Source organism: Ictidomys tridecemlineatus, chromosome 4 (genome assembly GCF_052094955.1).
Source record: "Ictidomys tridecemlineatus isolate mIctTri1 chromosome 4, mIctTri1.hap1, whole genome shotgun sequence".
NCBI classification, from domain to species: Eukaryota; Metazoa; Chordata; class Mammalia; order Rodentia; family Sciuridae; genus Ictidomys; species Ictidomys tridecemlineatus.
In genome coordinates this window covers 7,512,594-7,522,008 of record NC_135480.1, presented here as the reverse complement: position 1 = coordinate 7,522,008, position 9,415 = coordinate 7,512,594, and positions in this window count along the sequence as shown.

The window sequence follows — 9,415 nt, the reverse complement described above, 5'->3', positions numbered from 1 at the left end:
GAAGTCAGGGGGAAGAGCTGGAAGGAAGTCATCGGGTCATTCCAGCCATCCAGGTGAGACAGGATGGGAGCCTGGACCAGGACAGTGGCAATGGAGAGAGAAGTGACGGGGACACTCAGGGAAATGAACAAGATAGGGGATGGGCAGGAGGAGAGGAGAGCTTATCCAGGTGACTCCTAGACTTCCTGTGGGTGTTTCTAGAGGACATTGGCACCATTCACTGGAATAGAAGTGTTAGCTTTGCATTGCCGTAACACAGTGCCTGAGGTAATCAACTTATAAAGAAAAAATTTTGGCTCACAGTTTTTGGAGCTTCCAGCACAGGATTGATTTACCCTGTTGCTTTGGGCCTGTGGAGAGGCAGCACATCATGGTGGGAGCGTGTGGCAGAGTAAAACCTCTCACCTCATGGCAGGAAGCAACATAGGGAGAGAGGAAGAAGGAGTGAGTGTCTCAAAACCTCCTTTGAGGATCTGCTGCCGGTGACCTATGGACCTCCCACCAGACCCCACTGCTTAAATGTTCCCCCACCACCCAGGTGCTGCCCTGGGGACCAAGCCTCCAACACACGGGCTTTTGGGAGACATTTATCCAAACCAGAGCAAAGGGCCAAGTTGGAAGAGAACCAGGTTGGAAGGAAAGAGCCCCGTTTAGGTCAGGGAAGATGCTGAGATGCTTCCTGTTCTGAAGAGGTGCCCAGAGAGCAGTGGACCCCCACCTCCAGCCCCAGAGGGAAGGTGTGGGCTAGAGACAAAGCCCACGAGCCACCCGTGTAGGGGAACCCTCGTAGCAGCGATGTGGCTAAGGCTGCCTCCACTCATCACGGGCGTCTGTGACTCCCAACGCCGTTGTCTAACTGTGCACCTGATGTATGGTCTCATTCTGTCTTCAAGTCATCAGGGAAGTGCTTTCAACTTGACTCTATTTCTAAAGATCATTTTATCTCTGAAAGTACGGCAAGAAGTCACCCAGCCACGAAGGACATAGCTCAGGAGGAGCTCCTGCCCAGGACCCCGAGATCTGACTGTATCAGGCACCACCGCTGCATATAACAAGCGACTCCAAAGTTTAGCAGCCGAAAACAACAGACATGGGGCTGGGGTGTAGCTCCGTGGCAGGGCACTCGCTTGGTGTGCACTGTCCCCAGCAGGGCAGGACAGCAAGCATGTGTCGTCTCACGGCTCCTGGGGACCAGGGTCCAGGAGCGGCTCAGCTGGGTGCTCGGGCTCAAGGTCTCTCGTGTGGCGGCAGCCAGCCGGGGCATCATCTGGGCAGGAGGATCCTGGTCCAGGGTGGCTCACTCAGCGGCTGTTGACAGGAGACACGTTCCTCTCCACGTGCACCTATCTGCCCCTGGAACTCTGGAGCATCCTCATGACGGGGCGCCGCAGAGCGAGGGATCCTGGAGAAAGTCTGAAGCTACAAAGGCTTGTATGTGCCAATTTCAGATGTCACCCATGGTCACTTGCACCAAATTCTAGTCACTAAAAATGAGTCTCTAAGACCAGCTCATGTGTAAGGGAAAGGAGTTAGGCTCTGCTTTTTTTTTTTTTTTTTTTAGTTGTTTTAAAAATATATTCATTCATATTCGGTGCTGAGAATCGAACCCAGTGCCTCACACATACAAGGCAAGTGATCTGCCACTGAGCCACAACCCCAGCCCTGTTTTATTTTTATTTTTTTTAATTTTATTTTCTTGCAGAACTGGGGTTTGAACCCAAGGCCTTGCTCATGCAGAGCAAGCTCTCTACCACCCAGCAACATCCACAGCCCTTTTATTGTATTTGTTGGATTGAACCAATTAGCCACTGAGCCACATCCTCAGCCCTTTTTATTTTTTCTTTTGAGACGGGGTTACTTAGTCAACTAAGTTACTTAGGGCCTTGCTAAGTTGCTGAGGCTGACTTTGAACACACAATCCTCCTGTCTCAGCCTCCTGAGCCTCTGGGATTACAGGCGTGCACCACCACGCTCTGCTCCTTTTATTTTATTTTGATACTGGGTCTTGCTAAATTGCCCAGGCTGTCCTTGAACATGCAATCCTCCTGCTTCAGTCTCCTGAGTGACTGGGATTATAGGCATGTGCCATCACACCTGGCTAAGATTCTTCTTTTTTTCTCTTTTTGCTGTACTGGAGATTGAAACCTGGGCCTCAGGTGTGCTAGGCAGGTGCTCTATCTCCAGGTCTTAGGCTCTTCTTCTCAGAGAGAGAGAGAGAGAGAGAGAGAGAGAGAGAGAGAGGGATTTTTTTTAATATTTATTTTTCAGTTTTCGGCGGACACAACATCTTTGTTGTATGTGGTGCTGAGGATCGAACCTGGGCCGCACGCCTGTCAGGCGAGCTCGCTGCCGCTGGAGCCACATCCCCAGCCCTTTAGGCTCTTCTTTTGAAGGAAAGACCATCAAAGACTCTGGGGACATATTTTAACCTACTACACTCAAATTACGTATTCAAACTCTTTGACACGACACAGCTTCCACCTCTAGGTTTCTTGGTGGCCTTCTGCCTTCTGGGGAAGTGGACGTTTTCCACCCACTTCCCTGTCTTGGTCACAACACCTGCTCTTAAGCCTGGCATTTCGTTCTGTGTTTGTGTGTGTGCGGAGCTGGGGATGGACCCCGGGGCCTCCTGCATGCTGGGCCAGCGCCCCTCCACTACCACACCCCCAGCACTAGGGAAGGCCACCAGATCAGTGTTCCAGAACTAAAGATCACATAACTTGTAGTGTACTTTAAGGGTGGCAAGATCGCCTCCACTCTCTTGCGGTCCTGCTGGGCCTGAGGATGAAGTGGCAGTCAGGCCAGCAGAAGCAGCTCACGGATCTCCTGGGGAGGATTTCTGTGGCCTAGCAGCCTTCACCAGGAAACGGAGGCCCAGAAACTCCAGTCAAAGGCCACACGGAGAGGCTGAAAGATGATTCCTAAAGGTCTGCCCAGAACCTCTCCGTGCCGACCCCTTGCCCTTCAGGAGACGTCCAGGAAGGACATCTGGGCCGGGCAGTTGGGTCTCTGGCCTGTGAGCTCAGGGCTGGTCCGAGAAGCCCCCTGCTCCGCCCAACGCTGCAAAAAAGAGGAAGAAAAGAAAGAAATGCCACGAAGGTCAGAATGATCTCATATCTGCTGTTTTTAAAAACCTCGCTCCCACTCTCCAGAGCCTTAATTTCAGATATCAAGACGGTGGGGACCTGGGGAGGGAAGGACAGCGGCTGAGCACCACCCTGGAGCCCGCAGACCCGCCCTGGGCCGTGCTGCACTGCCGCCACCTGGTGGCAAGACGCCTGCAGCGCAGAGCGGTGCCTCCCGGTCACAGCGTCAAAAATATAGATTTTTGTTTGTTTTTGAAACAGGGTTTGGCTATGTCTGGCCTCAAACTCTGAATTCCCTGCTTTAGACTCCCAAGGAGCTGGGTGTACTTAAAAATGATTAAAATTTGGAGGGGGTACTGCGGATTGAATCCTGAGCTACATCCCAGGCCTTTTTATTTTGAGGCAGGGTTTTAGCCAAATTGCCCAGGGTGACCTCCAAGTTGTGATTGTCCTGCCTCTGCACCTGCTCCAAACTGAGGATGATGACTCTTTTATTACTTTTTTTTTTTTTTTGTATCAGGGATTGAACTCAGGGGTGCTTAATCACTGAGCGACATCCCCATTTTTTTTTTTTCAATACTTTGTCTAGAGACAGGGTCTTACTGAATTGCTTAGAGCCTTACTAAGTTTATGATGCTGGCTTTGAATTCACGATCCTCCTGCCTCAGCCTCCTGAGCTGCTGGGATTAAAGGTGTGCACCACCACGCCTGATTTATTTTACCTTCTGTACTCCAATGGAAATAGGTAAACAGGGCGCGGTGGCACACTCCTGTAATCCCAGTGGTTTGGGAGGCTGAGGCAGGAGGATCAGGAGTTCAAAGCCAACCTCAGCAAAGGCAAGGCACTAAGCAACTCAGTGAGACCCTGTCTCTAAATAAAATACAAAATGCAAAATAGGGCTGGGGATGCCGCTCAGCAGTTGAGTGCCCCTGAGTTCAATTCCCAGTATCAAAACAAATAAACAAAAAAAGGTAAAACAAAAGTGTGAAATGAGTCTAAATCCCCCCTTGCCTGACTTCAGATATACTGTTGCTTACCTTGGGATTTTGTGGCAGCACCCTCAAAATTCACCTTGAAGCTCAATGTTCAAAGTGTCCCTGTCCTATCTCTGAACTTCCCTCCAAGCATTTTAAAATTTCCCTTTGGAATTTTTGGTGTGTGTAATTATGTGCTATTAGACACTGTGTAATGTTAGTTGTGTCTTCTATTATATAAAGTGTCCTATGTTACTACTTTACATACTTCTTTGCAGTTTCCAAGCATATAAACTCTCACCCCCTGTTCTAATGTCCACTACAAATGCCTGCTGCTCTTGCTGGGCCAGGACACAGGTGGCCTTCCCACCCCGTGTGCCTACCGCAGTGGCAGTGCACGATAGGACCCTGGCATTGACCCCTTCTGTTATGCACACTACCAAGGCAAGGTCCATGAGGTTCCCATGTGCAATCAAAGTCCAGGAAATCGGAAACAGGACCTGCTTGTAAATCTTATTGAAATTTGCTCTTGGGGCATTCCCCACAGTTGTTTCTGTAAGCCCACTCGGCCCCACTATCAAATAACTGGTCCGTGGTTTACTTTACTTGCCAGCTGTGTGATTTCCAGGAAATGACTGAACCTCTCTGAGGTTATGGAATCCTCATCTGTAAAGTGGGATGAATGATGTCTTTTTTCATAGGAATATGGAAAAAAGCAGATGACAATATGTAGTAAAAGCATTATAAATTGTAAACCACTATGCAAATCTCATAGTCTATTGAATTGGGGAGTGGAGATTGCAATTAAAACATGTGGGGGGGGGGCTGTGGCTGTGGCTCAGTGGTAGAGCGCTCACCTAGCACGTTCAGGGAGCTGGGTTCGACTCTCAGCACCACATAAAAATAAACAAATAAAAAAAGGTATTGTGCCCAACTATAACTAAAAAATATTAAAAAAAAAAAAAAGCATGGGTGGGGGTGGGGGTGGGGGGGGTAGAGCTTTCCTGTAATCCCAGTGGCTCAGGAGGCTGAGGAAGGAGAATCACAAGTTCAAAGCCAGCCTCAGCAATTTAGCAAGGCCCTGTCTCAAAATAAAATTTTAAAAAATTACTGGGGATGTGGCTCAGGGGTAAAGCGCCCCTGGGTTCAATCCTCAGTACCAAAAACCAAAAATCAAAAAAACATGTGTTTGTGGATGGGGACCTGGACTAGACTGTGCCGTGCTGTTTAGTGGAGAACTCGTGGCTACGTTACATCCTGCTCTGGGCTTCCATGTTCACACGTGGGAACAGGAAACAGTATCAGTAACCCACGGATTGCTGCAATGGTTACATGACACAGTAAGGTCAAAGGCTGTCCCAGGCAGGGGCACAGCGCATGGCTTCAGAGCCCAGAGCTCCCTCCCAATGCAGACTAATTCAGAAGCCTACCTGGGAGTTGGGGTGGCCGTTCTCCAGCCAGCACCTTGACCTGGTGCTGTCCCTCCCCCAGAGTGGCAGGCTGGGTTTCCACCCAGGCACTTTGGTTCAGGTGGAAGAGCAGCAGCCTCTGAATGATTCCCTGCCAAACTACTCCTGCAGGCTGACCTCTCCCGACCCCTTCAGGGGAACAAGGTTTATTCACAGCTTAGCAGGAATTATGTTAACAATATAGGATCTCACATTAAAGAAAAATAATGAGCATTTACCTAGAACCATACTGCTTACAAGACACAGCTACACAATCCTTTTTACAATAACAACTCCATGGACACAGTGGACCCTTTCAAAGCGGCAACTCAGCCATGTTTAGGGAATTCAGTGTTGCGCAACATCCCTGGTATCAGATTCCAGGAACCCCAACCCACATCAGCAGGCACTCCCCATTCCTCTCCCCCACCCCTGCAACCTCAATCCAATTTCTGTCCTTATGGATTTGCATTTCACATAAATGGAATTCTTCAAGAGGTGGCCTTTGTGTGTGCCTTCTTTCACTTGCAAACTGTTTTCAAAGTTCCTCTACATGGTAGCATGTGTCCGCGACGGAATAAGATCCTGTGTGGCTACGCTGCACTTACTTATCCCTTCATCACTTGATGGATATTTGGGTTATTTCCTCCCTTTGGCTATTATGAATAGCACTGCCGTGAGCCGTCTTGGAAAGCGCTTTGTGCTTTCAGTTCTCTTGGGTTTACACTTAGTGGAATCACTGGACAGACAGTGACTCTGTGTTCTCTTGAGGAACCACCTGACTGCTTTCCCCACGTGGCTACCCTGTTCTGCATCCCCATCAGCAGGTTCCAGGGTCCCGATTCCTCCACCTGTTATAGCACTTACAATGGCGCATGTTTCTATGACAGCCCCCCAGGACATGTCAAGTGATATGATTGCATTTCCCTAAAACAGATGACATTGAGCATCGTTTCATGTGCTCATTGGCCACATGCATACCTCTGTTAGAAATAACAAGGTGCCCAAGCACTAAAACACTCAGGAGGGGGTGGGCAAGGCAGATGTACTTCTGCAGAAGGGTGCACTCCCAAAGGGCATTGAGCTGGGCGGGCAGTCTACTAACATTTGCCCCTAAGGAGGTATGCCCCTCGCTCCTTTTGGAAGAGCTCCAGGGTACAATCTACTGATTAGCTAATTTTAAAATTAGGGCGGGCAAAAGGGAAGGACTACAGTTGAATTCAAGAAGAAGACTAGATTTTGAAAATAAACCCGAGACTTTCTCTGTTACACACCTTCTTTGGACAAGTGTCTATTTTGATTCTCTGACCTTTTTTCTTTTCTTTTTTTTTTTTTTAAATTAGAATGTCTTTTTGTTGTTGAGTGAAAGGAGCTCTTTATTTATTCTGGCTACTGGACTCTTCTGAGACACATGCTTTGTAAATATTCCTCCCATTCTGTGGATTATCTTTTCACTTTGTGTCCTCTGTTGCAAAACAGTTTTTAATATATGACGTTTTAAAATAAAATAGTTTTCATTGTAAAAGTGACACATTTTTATTACAGTCATGAATTACGGTAGAAAACTGTTCCCTTGTGATGTTGGGCACAACTCAGCAGCCATTTCTAAGAAGCTTCCTGAGTAAAACCGCTAGAAGAAAACAAGCAAAACTTCATCATGCTTTTTTTTTGGGGGGGGGGTACTAGGATTGAATTCAGGGGTGCTAACCACTGAGAAAAATCCCCAGACTTTTTTATATTTAATTTAGAGACAGGGTATCACTAAGTTGCTAAGTTGCTTAGGGCCTCGGTAAGTTGCTGAGGCTGGCTTTGAACTCCCAATCCTCCTGCCTCAGCCTCTGGAGCCACTGGGATTACAGGTGGGCACATCATGCATTCTTGTTGTAGATGCCCTGTGGAAGGAACCGCTGAGCTAGAGGCGCTCCTCATCATGCACTCTAAACACAACCAGCAGCCAGCGTCACACCAAAAGAGGCCAGGCTGAAGCCACTGCCCTCAAGGAGGAAGGTGGCATGGACACTCATCCTGACTCATCATTCCCACCGATGATGTCACAATCTGGTTCAATGCACTGAGGCAGGAAATAAATCGACTAGCACCAATATTTAAATAGAAAGGGGAATATCTTTATTTGTAAACCTTATTATGATCTGGAGAATCTGAGAGGCTCCAAAATCATAAATAAGAGGATTTGGTAGAAATGTCTGGTTGTAAGAAACATGACTGAAATGAATGGCTTTTCTTTAAACTGGCAGTTACCCAACAGGGGATAGTATGGGGTGTGGGGATATGTTCCATTCATAAAAGTAACCCAAATGTTAAATCAACAAATTAAACAAAACAGGATCTATATGGAAAAGTCTATATAAAGTTGTATTGTCAGGCAAAAGCACAGGTCTGGAAAACAGAAGATGCACCAGGGTCCCGTTTGCAATGCTTATAGCTTAAAAGTATCCCCTCTTCCCAAGTGCATTAAGATATTAAGTACTTCCTCTCAGAATGGAGGTGGGATGGACTATGTAAAACGATTGTTTCTTTTTTGCCTTACTGGGGATCAAGCTCAGGGCCTATCTATCTCCAGCACCCCCTTCTTCTTCTTCTTCTTTTTTTTTTTTTTGAGACAGGATACCCTTAAGTTGCCAAGGCTGGCCTTGAACTTGCCATCCTCCTACCTCAGCCTCCTGAGTAGCTGGGATTACAGGTGTGTGCCACTGGGCTTGACTGCAGTGTCTTTTAAAAGTTCCTATGAAGCTACTCGGGGCAAATACTGCTAAATGCATATATTTCTTCCTCACTAACATCTGTATATTAATAGGGGTAGCAATGCCTCCCCAACATTACTTTATAACTTATGGACTTATTCCAGCCTCCCTTAAAGATAGGACTTTGTGGCTAAAATCTGAGCAACTGTTGTTGGAAAGGACTTCTAGAAAGACATCTTCAAGAAGCAATAAATAGCCAGGTGGAGTGGCGCACGCCCATGATCCCAGCAGCTGGGGAGGCTGACGGTTCAAAGCCAGGGCTGGGGCTGTAGCTCAATGGTAAAGCGCTTACCTTGCACACACGTGTGAGGCACTGGGTTCGAGCCTCAGCACCACGTAAAAATAAATAAACAAAGGTATTGTGTCCCATCCACAAAAAAAAAAAAGTTCAGGGCTGAGGCTGTGGCTCAGCAGTAATGTACTTCCCCGCATTGTGAGGCACTGGGTTCGATTCTTGGTACCACATATAAATAAATAAAATAAAGAGTTATCAACAAATATATATATATGAAAAAATTCAAGCAACTCATTGAGACTCTGTCTCTAAATAAAGTGCAAAACAGGGCTAGGGGGGCTCCCTGAGTTTCAATTCCCATTATCCCCACCCCCCAAAAAAAGTGATAAATAGAAGTTTGGAAAATTCTTCCCCCACTTTTCTTCCTTCTTTCTGCTACCTGCAATGGAATGTCAATACAAATGGCTGGAACTCCAGAAGCCTTGTTGGATCATGAGGTGAACTTTTTCAATGACGGAGATGAATTCAAGGACTATGGCACAGAAAGATGGAAAGACTCCAATGATTGTAAAACCACCATGTTAGCCCTGGTTACCTATTTAGAATTTTTTTATCTGACAGAGAAATAAACTTATGTTTTGTCCAAGCCACTATGATTTTAGGATTTGGCTATTATGTGTTACTAATCTCAAATCTATTTGATATACTACTATCATCAAAGTGTTATGTTGACTCAGAAAAAAAAAACAACAAATAAAAAACAAGAAAATCCAGAAATAGAACCAAGGACTTATGAGGACTTGATAAATGAAAATATCACAGTTCAAGTCAGTTGGAAAAGAATGTTTCATTTATCTACCAAGTGTAACTGACATACTGGTTATTGGAAAGAAAACAAAAATAAATCCT